We start from the raw sequence: 17,242 nt of genomic DNA on the forward strand, positions 1-17,242 counted from the left end.
CCGTTTCATTTTATGTTCTAGCTAGTGTAACAGGGAGCTTAATGTATAATGAGGAAGAAGAGAGGCTGGATCCTCCACCCAGAGCTAGCAAATGACGTATTAAATCTTACTTTCTCATATATTTGGAGTCTAGGAGTTTGTCACATAAGGTAAGGATAGTTTGCACTATAGTAGTTGTCATTTGGAAGTTATTTAAGATTAGGAATAATACGAGGTAATAATTCAGCCAGAGTTCCCTGCCAAAGATTTTAGTTTATCTCATTCTCATTACCCACCTGCAGCTCATGCTATATTTCCCTGAGTTTTTTCATATTCTGGTTATTCCCTACCAATATTCTGTATCTCCTGCCTCTCCTGGCTGCAGGAATGATGACAGCAATGGTAATAAAAATCCTTAAGCAAAATAAATTCTTTCCTATGAGCACTTTGAGTAATATCCAAATAAAAGCTGTGGTGGAGGCCCCTTCGAGTGTTTTCATTAACAGCCTGGGACAGATGGTTGCTCAGTTATCCAAATCCCAATTTTCCTCCTACCCTGTGTAATTCCAGAATGTTCTTTCTTCAGAAAGTCTTGCTGAGCACTGCCTCACAAACCTTTCTGACTACAGATTTTGCAATAATTAAAAAACAATGTACAGCTTAGCCGATAGCCAAAGCTGCAGGTGATGCTTCTGAAGCCCTCGTTTATCGTGCCAGGGATGTGGATTTCCATCAGGACAGCTTTGCAAGTTCACCTTTTCTCTTTCTAATTAACCCCTGTTTGCATTATGCTTTACATGGAGTTTCTTCTGCCTGTTTTGCTAAGTTTTGATAAGCTTCTTATGTTGATTAAAAATAAAAAAGTGATGATAGTTAAGGGAAGTTTCAGAGTGGTAATGTTTTTCCTTTGAGATTGTCTGTTTTTAAGGCTGTGGAAGGAACTTGTGCTCAGTAAATGCAGAAGCTATAAAGCCTTCATTGATCCTCTTAACAATTTAGATAATAACTTCTACTACTGCTCTTTGCAAGAAGTTATGTTTCATGATAAAAGTCGAAAAGAAAACAGATTTTAAGGGAGTATTTATCTTGACTTATTTTCAGGCTCAGAACGAAGCCTAGGTGCTTTATTGTGGAATAATTACAGTTGAATGTGTGTTGAAGGTGCTCTTTGGAGTCTATTGCCCAGCCCCTGCTCAAATCAAGTGGTTCCATAAATAGATAATGTCAACTAGTTGTTTTGTTGTTTTTTTGTTTTTTTTTTTTGCAAGTGGCTAGTTGTAATATAAGAATTTCCTTCTTTCAGTTGAATTAAAATAAAAACATAATTGCTGTTTTGTGAAAAATGGAATAGGAAATAACGCAAATCATAGAATCATAGAATAACCTGAGTTGAGAAGGATCATAATGATCATTTAGTTTCAATGCCCCCTGCCACGCGCAAATAATGAAATTGGACATGGAAATTCAAGGGCAGGATGATGCAGAGCTGTCCTTTCACTCCTTTAATTCCTGCTCCTCTGAGGAAACGTGAACACTGCAGATTCATTGCAGCTTGCTCTTTTTAAGTACCCCAAACACAACTGAGGAGCAGTGAAGGATGTGGAGCATCTGAGTCTGGCTGCCAGCCCCTGAAAGAGGCCTTTCATGGGATAAGACATAAGGTACCTGTTTGCATCCTGAAACGTGATGATGGGATTGAGTTCCTGACTGATGTAAGGCAATGTCCAGTCCCATTAGAAGCTGCAGGCTGGGATGTCCTAAAACAGATGGACATCACTTGAACTTACCCAAGGTCAGATCTGCACTCTGCAGAAATAGAGCCCTATTTAAAATTGTGGATCTGGTTCAGAACTCTTGTTCTAAGTGGCTTAACGGAGTGGTGAATCACATTCATCTTTTCCAAAAGCTTAGAAGCACTGGTAGAATGCAGGTGCTTTAATACTCATTTTGCATGTTTCAGAATTGGCATATACAATTAAATTAAGAGGGAAATAACACCCAGCAATCTCAATGAAGGAGGTGGTAGCAGAATTTAAACTGTGCTATGGTATTGCTATTTTTCTGCGGTTGTTCTGTGGCAAGAAAACTGGTTAACTGGTTATAATAGTGGTTTACACTTTTGGCTTGTGACTGAGACAGCTTAATACTTTTTTTTCCAGGATTAGATACGAATGTAGTTGAAAAACATTATTTCAGTAAGTTAATTTCTCAAATATTTCATTTTTGGAGGGGTTTTGTGTTCTTGATATTTTGGATTTTGTAATAATTTGTTTGTTGTTGTATTGTTTTTTACTATTTACTTCTCATACTATCCATAATCCTGTGCTCCATCTTCTGTCCCAATTTTTTTAGTTTTCTCTCTCTTTCTTCTTCTCTTTCATTTTCTCTGTTGTTTGATCTGTTTTGTAGGAGGAAAGTAGGAAAGGGTATAAGGGACAAGGAAAAGACAGCACATCCACTGTAATTCTCAATGCAGGGAGAAAAATATACTGCAAACATTTTCAATTTCTTTATTGAAAACATTTCAACCAGCTCTAGCAATTTAGCTGGCAATTGCCCAAGGTAATTCTATCACGAGCAGGAAGATAGATATCCTTATATCATTCATGTTTCCCTGGGTATAATGTTTGGCAAATAAAAGAAAAATTGTGGCAGATGAGAGTGAGTGTTCTTGCTCAATTCTTACTGTCATTTATCAGCTAGAACAGTACTCCTTGTTTGTCTTTTTCCTTTTTTGTATGTGTGTGTGTGTGTGTGTGATCTTTTTATTTTAAAGGAATAAGAATAATTGGGCTGGAAAACATCTCACAATCTCATAAAATGCCTTTGCATTATACTGAACACTTTCTTCTGTGTTCTGCCTGTTGTTATTAGCATATTTCACATAGGAAAGCTTTGGGAAATGTAAAGCATGATTGCAGTATATGTGCTGTTGAGAGGCAGTGTATTTAAGCAAGGAGAGTCATACTGTGATTCATTTGACCTATTTCTAATCCTGCTGATGTCTCATTTTGTCACCTAGGGCCAAACTTCTGTCTGCTCCTCAGGCACTCGTCTGTTATACAGGAACAGAAATCTGAGCTACTTTGGGGCAGTATGAAGCTTAATCAATATCTGTAGAATTCTATGAGGTGCCCAAAGAAAACTTGTTACCAACATCGACAGTTTCTCCCAGAGTACATGTACCCTACCAACAAAAACCTTCTGTAAGCCTTATCCTGAGGCAGGGATTTGAGATCATAGGCTATGCATTTTGTTTAATTTACTGTGCTCTGCTTGCTACCAACTGTGTGCATGAGCAGTCGCTATCTGATTTTATCCATTCATGTGAATTTGCAAGCAAATAGAAAGATATGAAGAAGGTATGGGCTGATGCTGACCCTCAGGGCTCCCCTAGGCAGCCTGCTTTGCTCAAGCTGGGATTTCTGGTCGTTTCCTGAGCTGCTGAAAACCCACTACAGTAATTTCTTTTCTCTGCTACTAGTTTAGTGCAAGAGAGCAGTGTGAGGTGAAAGGATCTTCAGATTAGGATGTTGTCACTGTTTGCAAAATTCCACTCTGAGTGCAAGGTATAAAGGGGAAAAGAAGAAGCAGGAGGAAGCCCTCTGGGTTAGGAATGTTTTGTGCCATGAGCTCATTCACCAGCCATATCAAACCACTTACAAGGTAGGCCACTGGGGTGGCTGAACAGGTGTATTATTCAATAATTCTCCTTTGCTAAACCTTCCAGTATGTATATGTATATATACATAAAAGGAATGCTTCTGGTTACTTGTCACTAATAATATTATTCTTTTGAAAAGTTGCTTTCCATGCGTACTGGTGTGGAACATAATTAAAGGGAGATATTTGCTTATCTTTAAATTTCATTTGAATAAATACATGTTTTCGCTTATAGAGGCATACAGGCAGATGTTTAAATCTATATAAATATATTTATCTGTTTATTGTGAAATTTACCAGTATTTCAACACCAGTTAAAAGAAAACAGATTCATTTTGATAAAATTGTTAGGTGATGACTTTCTTGGAAAAACATTTCCTGTATGTGAAATGCTTGTGTTGCACCACAATTTCTAGGAAGCCTGTGATTTCCTCAAATTTTGGATAGAGGTTTGCAGGATTTACAGTTCCTTGCTCAGGGCTTACGTAGCTTTCTTCAATGATGTGACAAAGCAGGTTACTTACTTAAACAAGCTTACTTCATGTGCCTTAAAATATATAGAATCTGTATATTTTGATTAGTAATTAATTGTCTCCTAGCAGAAATTTATAGTTACACAGTTAGATGCCAAATAATAGGTATTTTTCCTCGTTTATTACAAGTGCTCCAAATTTGACCCCTTTAAACTAAAGTAGAAGAGCAAAATCCCTCCAACTGCTGCCACCTACCGCTGAATTTCTGCAGGAAACATCAGCAGAGTGCATTTTGCGTCCACTGAGTGCTTACCTGGAGTGTAGCTGTGAGTTCTCTGTCCCTTTCTGATGCTGGTGAACTTTCAGCTCTCTTTACCAAAGTTTCTGCCTAGAAACATGAGTGACGCTGACAGGAAGAACTGTTGAGCTTTTTGTGGAGGATCTCCCAGCTCCTACCAGTGCTGATTTATAGCCTGCTTCCTCTGAAATTCTTCTTCTGCACCTGCAGGCTGCCAAAGCCTCTTACAGTTATCCCCACTGTCAACCACCATTTCTCCAGACACGGAAAGTGCACTCTATCTCTACATTTTCCATCCACGTTCTTATTAAAGTTCAGAAAATTCTTTTCTTTGGGATCAACAGTCCTGTTTCAGACCCTCAAATTTCCAGTCATTTTACTTCTTCTAGTCATTTTACACTATCTAACTTTCTGCAGCATTGGTCTATTCAGTTTCTGAAAGAGTTTATCCCAGTTGCATAGCTCCTCCATCTAAGATAGGAAGGGAAATCCTCCTTGGAAAAAGGTTGTGCAAGATGGGGGGAAAAATCTGATGTTTGCATTTTCCTTTCCTTTTTTTTTTTTTTTTTTTTTTTTAAGGACACTGACATATTATTTCAAATCTAAAGTATTTTGCTTCAGTAATGCCAGGATTTATGCAATATTCTCCCACGCTTTCTCGTCTATGTCAGCCAACTCCAGGCTGAGGAGGTATATCTCAAAAGGTGGATCTACAGTGCAGATAAATTACATTAAAGACATAATGTACAATTCTTTTAATTAAGTAATTATTTCAACTGCTAGTCTGATAACACAACTTGATTGTTGTCAGTAATTCTGGTGATATTTCTTTGGATTTATGGTGTACTCATGTAGGAGCTTTATTACTTATCCAACAGATCTGTACCCAGGAGAACTCGAATTAGAGGATTTGGAAAGATGAAAAGATAAGGCAGAAACATATACATGTGGGCTTTAGAGTTCTGTCCAATGAAAATATCAGTTGTCACGAACAAATTATTTTAAAGATTATGAGACAATTCAAGCTTTTATTTCAATTTTTCTTGCAGCACCACAATTACTGCTTCTTTCTTGAACTGAACAACTGCATCCTTTTTTTCACATCATACATTTCCTTCAACTTTGCATCCTTTGTTGAAGTATAGCAAGTGGGAAGGAGTATAGAAATTCTGAAAAGTAGGGAAGTGTCTCATAGAGGCATGTACAAATGAACAACAAAAAAAGAAATGTATGAAGAAAGAGCATTACATCTACAGAAGAGCCAATAGACTAAATGACCTGATTTTGGTACCTGGCAAGTTGCTAGCAAGATGACAATTTCACTTCTTAATATAGCAACTTCAATGTGGGATAAGCAAATTTGGGTCTCCTGCCCCATTACATTTCCAGATGAACGATCTTTTTCTTAAGATGCTATGGGCGTGTTCATCCTGCTGCCCACAACGTGCTCAAACTGCTCATCTCACTGACACTTTGTTGTCTGCTTTGCAGACCCTCATTTGTTTTCCTATCATCTGAAATCTGTTCACATGATAGGGGAACTTGCGATAATAGGTACATGGCTAAATACTGTTGCTATCAAGTGCCTTCACAAAATGCAGGTTTTGGTGTCACTAGTCCCTGAAGGAGGTATATAGTGGGGCTCTAAAGGTGATGGGCATTTGCTTCAGAATTGCACTGATCTGAACTGAAATGCAAACAAAATGAGAACATTAACTGAATGCAAGCTTGACAGAGACTTTCAGACTGTCCACCCTACCAAGGAGCAAAAAGCAGTAATCACAAAATGATAGAATCGAAAAGCCATTTTAGTTTTGACCTTTAAAGATTATCTAGGACAAGGTCCTGCCATGTGGGAAGCTTTTCAGTAGATTAGGTTGCTCAAAGCCTAACTTTGAACACACTGGACAGCCTCTTCCAGCGTCTCACCACAAAGACTTGTAAATCACACAGACCACATTTGATATACATATTGGTTAGTTATTCTGTTTTTAACTCTCCTCTCATTTCTGCAATGGAGATGTAAACAACTCTCTAAAATAACTCATTTTATTTTCAGTCTTATTTTTTACTGAGCTCATCCTTGCCTTCATAGGTGTGTGTGGGGGAGAATGGAATTCTTCAAACTATGCTTGTTGTGCTGCAGAGGCTTTACACTAAAAGCCATTGTCAGTAGGCTGACTGTATGAGAACTTTCAAGTAACACAGGATGGTAGTAGCAAATTCTGTTTAATGCCTCAACTTTTGGAGAAAGACTGGCTACAGAACTTTTTGACAGTCAAATATTGCCTGTCAAATTGCAATATCTGTATACATTTTTAAGCAGCTAGCGATGAGACATATAAATGAAATGCTGAAGTTATGGTGCTTTTCCCTTTTGATGTATTTGATGTCTATGATTCTATAATGCAGTCATTTTTCTCTTTCTTCTTTTCCTGTGGAGTTCAAGGGAAACTGGACTTCAAATTCTTTAGTTCTCTACAAAGCTATGTAAGGGATGATGTCCTACATATCAGCTCAAACAAATTGCATAGGATACTTTTTCTTGTTGAAGGTTTTAGTTCTGCTGGAATTTTGATTGCTGTTGAGAGGTATTTGTAGTACTTCCCCTCTTTACTATTAAAATTCATCCAACCTTCTTGTCCACACACGTGGTTAGAAACATTTGACGTTTAAATCAACAGACCAAGTAGCTATTAACCTCATAATAAGGGAGCAATTGTTACAGCACTTGCAGCATCCCCCTGCTGGAGCCCTTCAAAGGAAGAGTCCTTAGTACTCAGATCATAGGCCAGAGAGTTGCTGGTGAATGCCCATGTGTTTGCCTGACATCTGAATCAAATTACAGTCCTGTAAGAGCTGCCCAAAGAGAGACGTACCTCATAAATTATACATGCAAATTGGGATCCAGCAACATCATGTGAGATTCTGTATTGCAAGCCATAGTTTTCTGAAGCTGTCAGCAGCTTTTCAGTTCAGCACAGCAGCAATCTAATTAAAATGGCCATCAAAGCAGAGCCGAACTGCATTAAATGGCTCCTATTAACGTCATATTTAATTTAACGGTTTAGTGTTGAAGATGTTCATTGCTGTCCTTTGCTAGGTTTGGAACTTTTGGACAGCAATATTTACATATCAAGAAATATAAACACCACACTGTTTACATATCTGGTAACTCTTCTCACTCCCCACTTGATGTGTTGCTTTTGTGTTGCCTGCTACTCTTCAGCTACTCCTGCAGAGCATTCTGAGAAACTATGAAGGGGTGGGAAAATTACAATGAGGGAAAATGGCAAAGCTTTCATCCTTATTTTTTCTCTCTTCACAATTATTTATTTTTTTTTTTTGGTCTTATTACACAGATGAGTCCCAATCCCTTCTGTTTTATAATGGGACATCTGGATCTTACCATTGAACATCAGTGTTCTGGCTGCTGTGGACTAAAATTAAGGAAAGTTGAATTGCAGTATCTGATAGAAACAGCCTGCTATTTCTAGAGGTCAGATGAGGTACAGAGGGATGTGCTAACATTTGGGCATGGCAGATTTACTTTGCCATTCTCAGAGCTGTTCCTCCTGGTGGAATAGTAGGGAAAGAAAATGGAACCTGTCACTAAACTCCAAACATACATGGAAGAATTAAAAAAAAAAAAAAAAAAAAAGTTGAAAAGAATATTTTCCCCTTTTTTTTTTTTTTTTTTTTTTCAGATGACCATATTTTTACTGGAAAGCTTAGATAACAATTCTGTGATATGCACAACTCTGAGACAAATTAGCAAAAATACCTCTGCTGAATACTTTAAAGGAAGTAACTTCTTTCTTTTAAAAAAAAAAAAGTACTAGCATAGGAATATTTTGTATCTTCAATGATCCAAAAAATGTCAGATACTTCATCAGACTGACACCCAAGGAAAAAATTATTTTGGACAGAAAACCCCCAAATTTATTTTCATTGTCCATGAAAATGACAGATTTATTTCACTTGTCTAAATTTAGTCACCACCTAAACACAGTGTTGATCAAACTGGCACCAGAAGGACTTCAATAAATTGGAAGAATCCCAATTATGAAGTGCAACAACAGAATTCTTTTACAAAGGCTTGATAGATTTTAATGTAACTACACACCAAGAAATCAGTAACCAGATGGGAATCGGACAAAGTGTTTGAGGAGCACAAAGCAGCATATAACAGGAAGAACAGGTTAAATAATGCCCATCTAAAAAGAATTAGATGAAGCTTAGTAAAGACTGAGATGAATGTTAGAATGTAATTTTTCACAGTTTCAGGATATTAGAATGCCAGAGTGTGTAATTCCAGAAAAATCACCTGGAACAAGTCTCATCTCATTATTTCAACTACGGCTAGGAAAAAATATGTCATTCAAAAACTTCATATGTCCCTCTGGAAGGGAGGGAGCCTTCAATGCTGAGAAATTGAATTGTTTTTTCATGATTGGGATTATATGGAATTAGTTGTTCACTGAGACTGTTTACTAAATGAAACAGATATGTGCTTAACTCAGATGAAGTAGTTCCCTGTAATATCCTAGCACAGCAAGTCAACCTTGTAATAACTGCAGCCTGCCTTTCCAGAACATTGAGTTTAAATGTGAACAACCCTTGGACATTTTGGCTGTGTCTATACCAGTAATTGAAACAGGAATGTTCCTAGAGGCTGTCATTCCATCATCTTCACTGTAAAACTGTTGCAATGGTTCCTGATGTGTTTTAGGTCCAAAGTCCAAGTATTGCTCTTTCGGGGGGGAAAGAAGTGGGGAGAGAGGGGGTGGGAGGGAGGAGGTCTGAAGAAGCGGACAACCCTTAGATTTTCCGTGGAGGTGTGTCAGTTCAGTGGAACCATTAGCAAATATTTTGCTAGCCAAAGCAAAGAAATTGTTGCTTTCTGGCTGAGTGGGTTTTACTGAAATGTTTTGTTTTCACTTTTTTTTCAAGCTGTTTCAACACACTTAGGTTAGAGGAAAGGAAGGTCTTGTTGTTTCTGTGGAGTGTATTCTTGGTAAGTTCCTTTCAGGATTCCGCAACCAAATGAAATGAGAAATCAAAGGTGATTTTTCTCTTCTTCCAAATACTTGGTTTGACTCTCTTTCTGTATACAGTTTGGGTCGTTGTTTTTTGTTTGTTTGTTTGTTTTGTTTTGTTTTAATTTATTAATTTAAATTCTACTCAGGAAGACTTTGTTCTCCTGCCTGTGATCACCAACAACCTCAGTGAAATCTCAGTACCTTAAAAGAGAGCAAAGTGAATGTGGGCCTCTTTTCACAGTTTATTGGCATCGTGTTTTTCAGTTTGACTCTTTGTTCATGTTGTCATCTTTGGATGTGTTTGTCAAACACATATTTTCCTGTAGAATTCTCTAAAATACATCAGATGACACTGTCCTTTTGTGGTTTTCTGTATATATTTTCCTCTGTTTAGTTATCTATTTTTAATATACTCTAGAGAAATAACCAGGCTTTGGTCAACTGTACCAAAGTAGTGGAAGAAGTGGTCTCTAATGGCATCCCACTGCAATAGATCTAGCTGGGAAATCATTTTTTTTGGTCAGAAAAAGGTCCAAATTGGATGGCAAGTAAAAACATGCAAGTAGTAGAATTAAACTACTCCCAGTGATCATCCTCCTATAAAAACATTTCCAGGACGTGTTGGCATAATCGTATTACTTCTTCTCTTTGTAGTGGCAGTGAACTTACAGTAATGAAGTTGAACTGTTGTCAGATGCTATCCCCAAGAAGGTTAGTGATGATATTTCTCACTTCAGACAGGTGGGCAGCAAGGATTAGTGAGGGAGTGCAACAAGACACAAGAATTTCAGTAATCCATTTTTTTCTGTTATTTTTTCTGCTTTCAATAGTAGGGAAATACCAGGTTCCAAACAACATCTTATTTAGTTTTCCTTAGCTTTCCACAAGACAAATGCTTCCCTAGTTGATTTATTCCATACTCTTCATGTAATTTTATTAAAGTTGACTTGAATCCAGTGACTCCAGCATTGATAAATCTGACACTTCTCTGCCCTTTGATGACTTTCTTAGACATATTACTGAGATAAGTGTAGCAAATGTGTTAAAAAAAAACCAAACACCTTTAAGAGAGGAGAAAGAAAGCACCGAATTCAAATCTGCTGAAATGCAATGTGTTTAGGTGAACACTTAAAACAGTAAAGCGAAAATGTTATTCAGAGTTTGATTGTTATAATACAACGAAGAATTAAATGGCAGTAATCAGAATGTTATGCTCTGTGAGCTGAAGCCATTGGACTGTAATGGAAACAAGGGAAATGTGCCTCCGCTCCTCCCAGTTCATGCTTACTAGGATTATTTTGCATTGTTTCTTATAAACTTTCTTTGAGGGATTCTGAATACCTTATAAACTTATACAAATCAAGCTTCATAAGGGAATAGCTCTGTAGACATATACATAATCTAAATGTTTTCTTTATGTATGTTGGAGCAAGTTCCATAAAAGCAGGTCTTTCAGCACCAGAATTTAACACTTCAACTACCTGTACAAAGGACCTACGCCTGGCAGGTCACAGCTCTCGTATTTCTCAGTGGCAGCAGAAGATAGACTCCTGAGGGTGACAGTAGATGTGCATTTGACAGTACATAATCTGTTCTTCTGCTATGACAGTTCAACGGACTGTTAAATGTGCTATGCTTATACATTCTTTTGTGATCACTTGAGTTTGAGATGAATCCAAATAGTCTGATGCTCAGCTGAGAAAAGCTCTACCTCTCTTGAGCATTTTCCTTTCCTGAAATGAATCAAGAGAAGTGTCTGCAGCCAACCTTGATGAACTGCTGCTTAAAAAGTGTATGCTTGAACTGTGATATTAACGTTCATTTGTTTTATAGTCCTACCTAATTTACCTCAGATTGTTGAGTCAAGATTTTGACCAGAGCATTGTTAATTACTTTAGCCACTGTCCGAGGGCTGTGATGTAATTAAGCATGAAGGCCCAAATTGCTAGCATCGGAACACTAGTGGAGCATGTTTGAGACTGACAGCGTGACACAAAATCTAGTAATGCGCATCCAGATATGCCTTATTGATGTCATATATCTGGTAAACATCTTCTTGAAGATCTTTTTCCCTGTGAATGTAATTAGTTGAAGAAAATGCATACAGATAATTAGACTTTGTTGTCGCACACACACAGTTTAAAAAGTTTACGAGTCAGGTTGCCCAGGTTTTCATATGCCACCTGTACGTGCTTTAGAAACTGGCAGCCATAGGAGATGATCATCAGAAACCCTCACACTAGTTTCCATTTTGAGAGAACCCAAGGCTCAGTTGACTCGTGCTGTGGAGCTGCTCACGTGGTGAAACCTGTGCACCACCAGAGGACAAAATCCAGCACCCCCAGAGTTCTTTTTGCCAATCCCAATAGTCTAAAGCTGCTTGAAATTGAAGTAATTATGCGTAATGAGATACTGCTTTTCTAAAAGTAATTATGGTATTTCGTACATGAAAGTTTTAATGAATGTCTCCCATATCATTAGTAAATTCTCAGCCTACTGGATTTATGCACTGCTGGAAACTTCTGTATAATTTTACATCTATTTTTTTCTGTAATTATTATAATTACAAATGTTTTTCTGCTTTATAATTATTATGGGACAATTTTCCATTTGATTTAGAAATAAATATGATTAATTAAATAATTCCTCATTTTACCATATAGTAAAATATTGTTCTTTTTTTAATATGGGTTGGAAATGTCTGAGATAACTCCTTCATTTAAGGTACAACTAACAAAATATTTTGGTTTTCCTTGATTAAACTACTTAAAAGAAAACAACATCAAAATTTCTTGTTCTGTAGAATAATAATCAAAATTAATGATCTGTTGTAGTGAGGAAGAGAGCTTGAGCAAGGACAGAAGGCAGTTTCCTGGAAGCAGGGACTGATAAAGAGCAAGCAGACTGATAAATAGAAAAGACTTGGTGCTTGGATTTATTGAGTGGTTGATGTTTTTTTTCTTTGCTGCATGCAATTAAACATTGAAGGACAATTTTTTGGAACATCCCAGGTTGCTTCCTAAAGAGTTTAATGATGATGTGCATCTCCGTCTCTTGTAGACCACTGTCAATTACGGTGTTTTTTTATTTAGTAATGTTCTATTTACATATGAATGAAGTCTAAAAAAAAAAAAAAAAAAAACGAAAAAAAACCACCTAAATACTTGGTTGAGAAAAACTAGCAAAACTAGGGGAGAAAGCTTGCCACTTCTATGGCAAGGATGCAAGCTTTGCAACTGCAGCCCAGGAGGAGAAGGCTTCCGGATAGGATTTTTCACTAGCCTTATGGCTATGAGTCTCGCATGAAGGAGACAGGTTTTGCTGCTTGTTAACTATACATGTGTTTTGTATTGAACAGTTGCAAGATCAGATAAACATGTGGAAAAGGGCAGAAAAAAACAAAGGCACTGGCTGAAACATGGCAAAATATGTCTTTTATGGAAAGTGATTTAAGGGGTATTATTTAGAAAGACACATGTCTTCTCTTTTGCTTTTCACAGAGAAGTATCAGTATTAGAAAAACGAGGAGACTCTCTAAGGAGAGCAGAAAGGTGAACTATGAGGAGTGAGAATACAAACAGGAGAAACTGAAATGTAACCAGTTTCAGGAGAGCTATCTGGTATCACTACAGAAAATGTTAAAGAGAAATCTTCAAAGCCAGTCATTCATTTGCTGGGAAACTAACAATTTTCGTGACGAAAATAGTTCAGCTTAAGCTAACTTTTGAATAAATTTTATGAATGTTGCATGCATTCTGCTTCTTAAAACGGTAGTTTTAAGATGGAAGGAAAAAATGTTAAATTAGCAACGCAGTGGGAATATTTCCATTATAAATGCATTTTACTACAGCAAAATTGGGAATTATGCAGAGTTTGAAAACTGACTTAATTCACAGGACAGTGAACACAGAATTTAATTTCTGAATTCGGGTTTGCAACAGTGACTTAAGTGAGAGACATTCTCAAGGGAGAATGTGATGGGGGAGCAGCAGTGCTTCACAGTGTGTGAAGTGTTAGAAAAGGGGAGGAAGGCAACAGGAGGGAGTGTAAGAGAAAAGCAGGAAAGGAGGAGAAAGCAGAGCTGTTAGAAAAATGATCCTGAGTAACTAAGTAGGTTATCATGGTTATATGTGTATGTGTGGTAGGTTCTATTGAGATAGGTCTGCACATTGTTGATGTTGAGACGTTGTGGTGTTTACTAGCTGTTTCAGATTTGTTGTAACATCATTCAGAATTCCAGTTTTTGCCAGCCAGCTATTGGTCCATGTAAATGGCACATGGGTGTAAGCCACAGATGTGCGCTTCCTCTGAAATGAAGAGTAATGAAGAGTATTCAGAGTATTCCTCAGAAATGAAGAGTACAAAATAATGGTAGCTTTTCATGAGGGCAGTGGAGACATTTTCTTGGCATTATGGTGTCTGAAATAGGGAGTCTTCTGCTGGGTGACTACAGCAGGTGGTGATGTAGCTGCAGTAATAAAAGCTCTAAAATTTCTTCCCAGTTTAGACATAGGAAATAAAAATGCAATTTGTTTACTTAATCTTCCCAGTGCCACTCGAATGTCTGAAGCTAGGTGCTTGAATCCTTTATTGATTCTGAAACAGAAGTGAGCTTTCCATACTGACATGCAGACAGCTGCAGACAGGTGGGTGTTTTGCCTTTCTCATAATACATAAAATAGTCAAGAAAGTTAGACATCTTGCTCAGCGTTTCTCAAGTTTTCGCATGAGTATTCTTCATTACAAAAGTGACTGCTCAGCCTATCACTAAATCATAGAAATGTGCTTATTTTCTTGTTTGGTGTGGAATAAGCACAGATATTTTTTCCCCTCCTGCTTACACATAAGCCTAGGTAACCATCCAGCCACATATATGAGCAATGGAGGATTAAAGTATACAGCGCTGGTAGCATATGAACAGAACTAGCATGGCTGTTTGTATCATGAACATGTATGCCTGCAAGTGCACTGAGAAATCCATACTCAAAGAGCTGAAATGAATGCCTTATACTACTGTAGTGCTCTATTTAGTTGCAAAATCTCTGGACTGCAGAACCTGACAATAGAAGAGCTTTAATTTTGCTCTGAGTATTTCAGCTTTGATACTGAACAACTGCAACCTGAACTCTTGGCAACTGCATATTTTATCCTTCCTAGTCCCTTGGCCCTTATCTTCTCTGCTGCTATGTTAAACACAGTGCTGAATTCATTGCAACAAAAAAACAGATTATAACCAACATTATATACATCCAGTACCGTTATCATCCCATGATAATTTCAGGTACTGTATAAATGTAGCATTTTAAAACTAACTACCAAGAGGCTGGAAAATGCATCCCTTGTCAATTCCGAGCACCTGCTACTGCTGCCACTAAACTTTGTTGGAGACTGACTTCATACTGAAATTAGAAGCTTTTCCTACTGTATAGTGAATTGATGTGTTGAGCTAGATATATAGTCTCCACTTGTGTCTCAGAAGGAATTTTCAGAATAAAAAATAGAAGTGTGCTGCTGGAATGGATAGCTGTCTGGAAGATGCTTCTGTCTCATTTTTCTTAAGGGAAACAGACAAAAAATTTCTCTGAGCAACTTCCATTTAAAGCACAAGAAAGCAATTTGTAGTCAGGTGAAAAAGAATTTCAGAAGAGATTTCATAGGAAATTTACCATAAAATATCTTTTTTTGTTTTGTTTTAAATGTAAGTAATTTCAGTAACACAATGAATCTGTGAATTGTGTTGTTTTTGTAGCTAGTGTTACTGAAGCAGTTTTGCTGCAGTTGTGCCTATGTGATTTCAATATTTCATTCACCTACAAGAAGCAGAGGAGAGAACACATAGCGAAAAATACCAGTGGCATCTATCTGAATTTCTCCGATTTGTTAATGCTCCTAGTATGTCAAATGCCATAATTTTTTTTCCTAAGGTAAAAGCTTTTAGGGCATTTAAGGTCATGTTTTAGATTAACCTTCATCTAAGAAACTGTAGGGTATTTCATCTATATTAAACGTTGGAGGTATAACTTCAGTTTTTATTCTTTTTCCCATTACATTTGTTCAGTGTAGACCTTTCTTCCCAATTTCAACCCTTCAGGACATCTCAGAATGAACTTGCTGGATCAAGGAGGGATTTTGTTGAAGTTGAGATTTGGGGGATTTTTGAGATGCTTTGGGGTATTAAACCTACAGAGTAATTTAAGCAGTCTCATCTTTGTTCTGAGGGCATGTTTACCATTGAATTGCTCTGAGTTATCATATCTTCACACAGCTATTGCCATACTAATTTTACAGACTAAAAAGTCTGTAACTTTATCAGAAAATTCTTTCTACAAAATGGTCAGTGCTTCCTGTGGCTAAAAGGAGAATTAAATAAGCAGACCCGAACCTAGGGGCGAAGTTTCATCAGGATAAGATCATATGTAGTTATGAGCCTTTTATTCAGGAACTGTTACTTTTATTTAGATTAGTAGCAGAAAGGGCAGAAGTTTAGGTGTTGTTTTGTTGTGGGGTTTTGGTTTTTTTGTTTTGTTTTGTTTTTAAACTACAATTTATGTTGTGTGTTGAGTACCCAACAATAAAAGCAGGAGCGGAGACAGAGAGTAAGGATTAAGGAGGTAGATTTGGAGGACTGTATAGAAGGAGAGACAGATTTGCTGTCCCACCCAGTCTGGCCTTTGGAGAATTACCCCTAGGATAAGTTATCCTTAACTTTTGTCTTGGAAAGTTTTTGGAGGATTTTGGAGTAGATGAAGTAAGGGTGTTGATAAGCAACAGGACTGATTTAGGGGCCAATGTCTGAATGCACTCTCTTGTTACCTTTTATGTAGGAGCAAGTCAAGATGCCCTAGAAATCAAATATACAGAGTATAAAAATACAGCTCGCACTCATGAGTATTCTTTCCAGTGCTGAAGGCTCCAACTAGCCCAACAAATACAGCTTATTATGCTATAGGTTGCAAAGCCTGAACCTTGACTCTGGCTCTGAACTTCAACTACAGACACTCTGTGCAAACATATTATGGTGAAAGGGTTTGGCACTAACCTTATACCTGTTACCTATTTTCTGTATTTTCAGGATGTGCAGATCCATTCTGTAAATTGGATTGTTGAAGTTTTCTATTTTAGAGTCCCTAAACTTAATTGTATCACTGGGACTGATGTTATTACTTGGGGGAGATAAAACCTTACTATAAAACAGAATAGTCCAAATTTGTTTTTTCTGATTTTTTTTTTTTTAACTTTAAAAAAAAAATCTTAAATTATTGAAATGTAATCATGATCCTTACTTTAACTTGTATCCTTGGAAGTTGTTCTTTTTGTCTCCGGGCTCTCTGAAAAGTCTTAAAGTGAAATAGTCTTTTGTGTGTTTAGATTTTTCCAATATTAAGTATATTCCCAATGATAATACTTACGTTATCATAGCCAGAGGACCAGTAAAATGAAATATAGTAAAAGTCCATATCTGTATTTCGTACTCTGAGAAAAACCCAGGAGTAAAATAGGATCCTTACGCTTTAGATTTCTTAACTACAGCCCACAGACCTAAGCTTAGTCATAGTGCACCAGTATTGATGGTAAAATATAATAGTTGCCTACAATAGCCTTAGCCTATAATTCTGATCTTAATTATATTATGACCTTATTCCTACAATAATGATTAATAAAAATGTTAGTTTTCAGTCACAAAACCTACCTGTGTTTAAAAGGACGATGGAGAATCAACCAAAGAGGGAAAGAGAATGGAACATTTTGAAAGAGAATAGAACTGAATGTTGTTATTATCTCCAGAG

This window comes from Tympanuchus pallidicinctus, unplaced genomic scaffold (genome assembly GCF_026119805.1).
Source record: "Tympanuchus pallidicinctus isolate F22 unplaced genomic scaffold, pur_lepc_1.0 scaffold1, whole genome shotgun sequence".
NCBI lineage: Eukaryota > Metazoa > Chordata > Aves > Galliformes > Phasianidae > Tympanuchus > Tympanuchus pallidicinctus.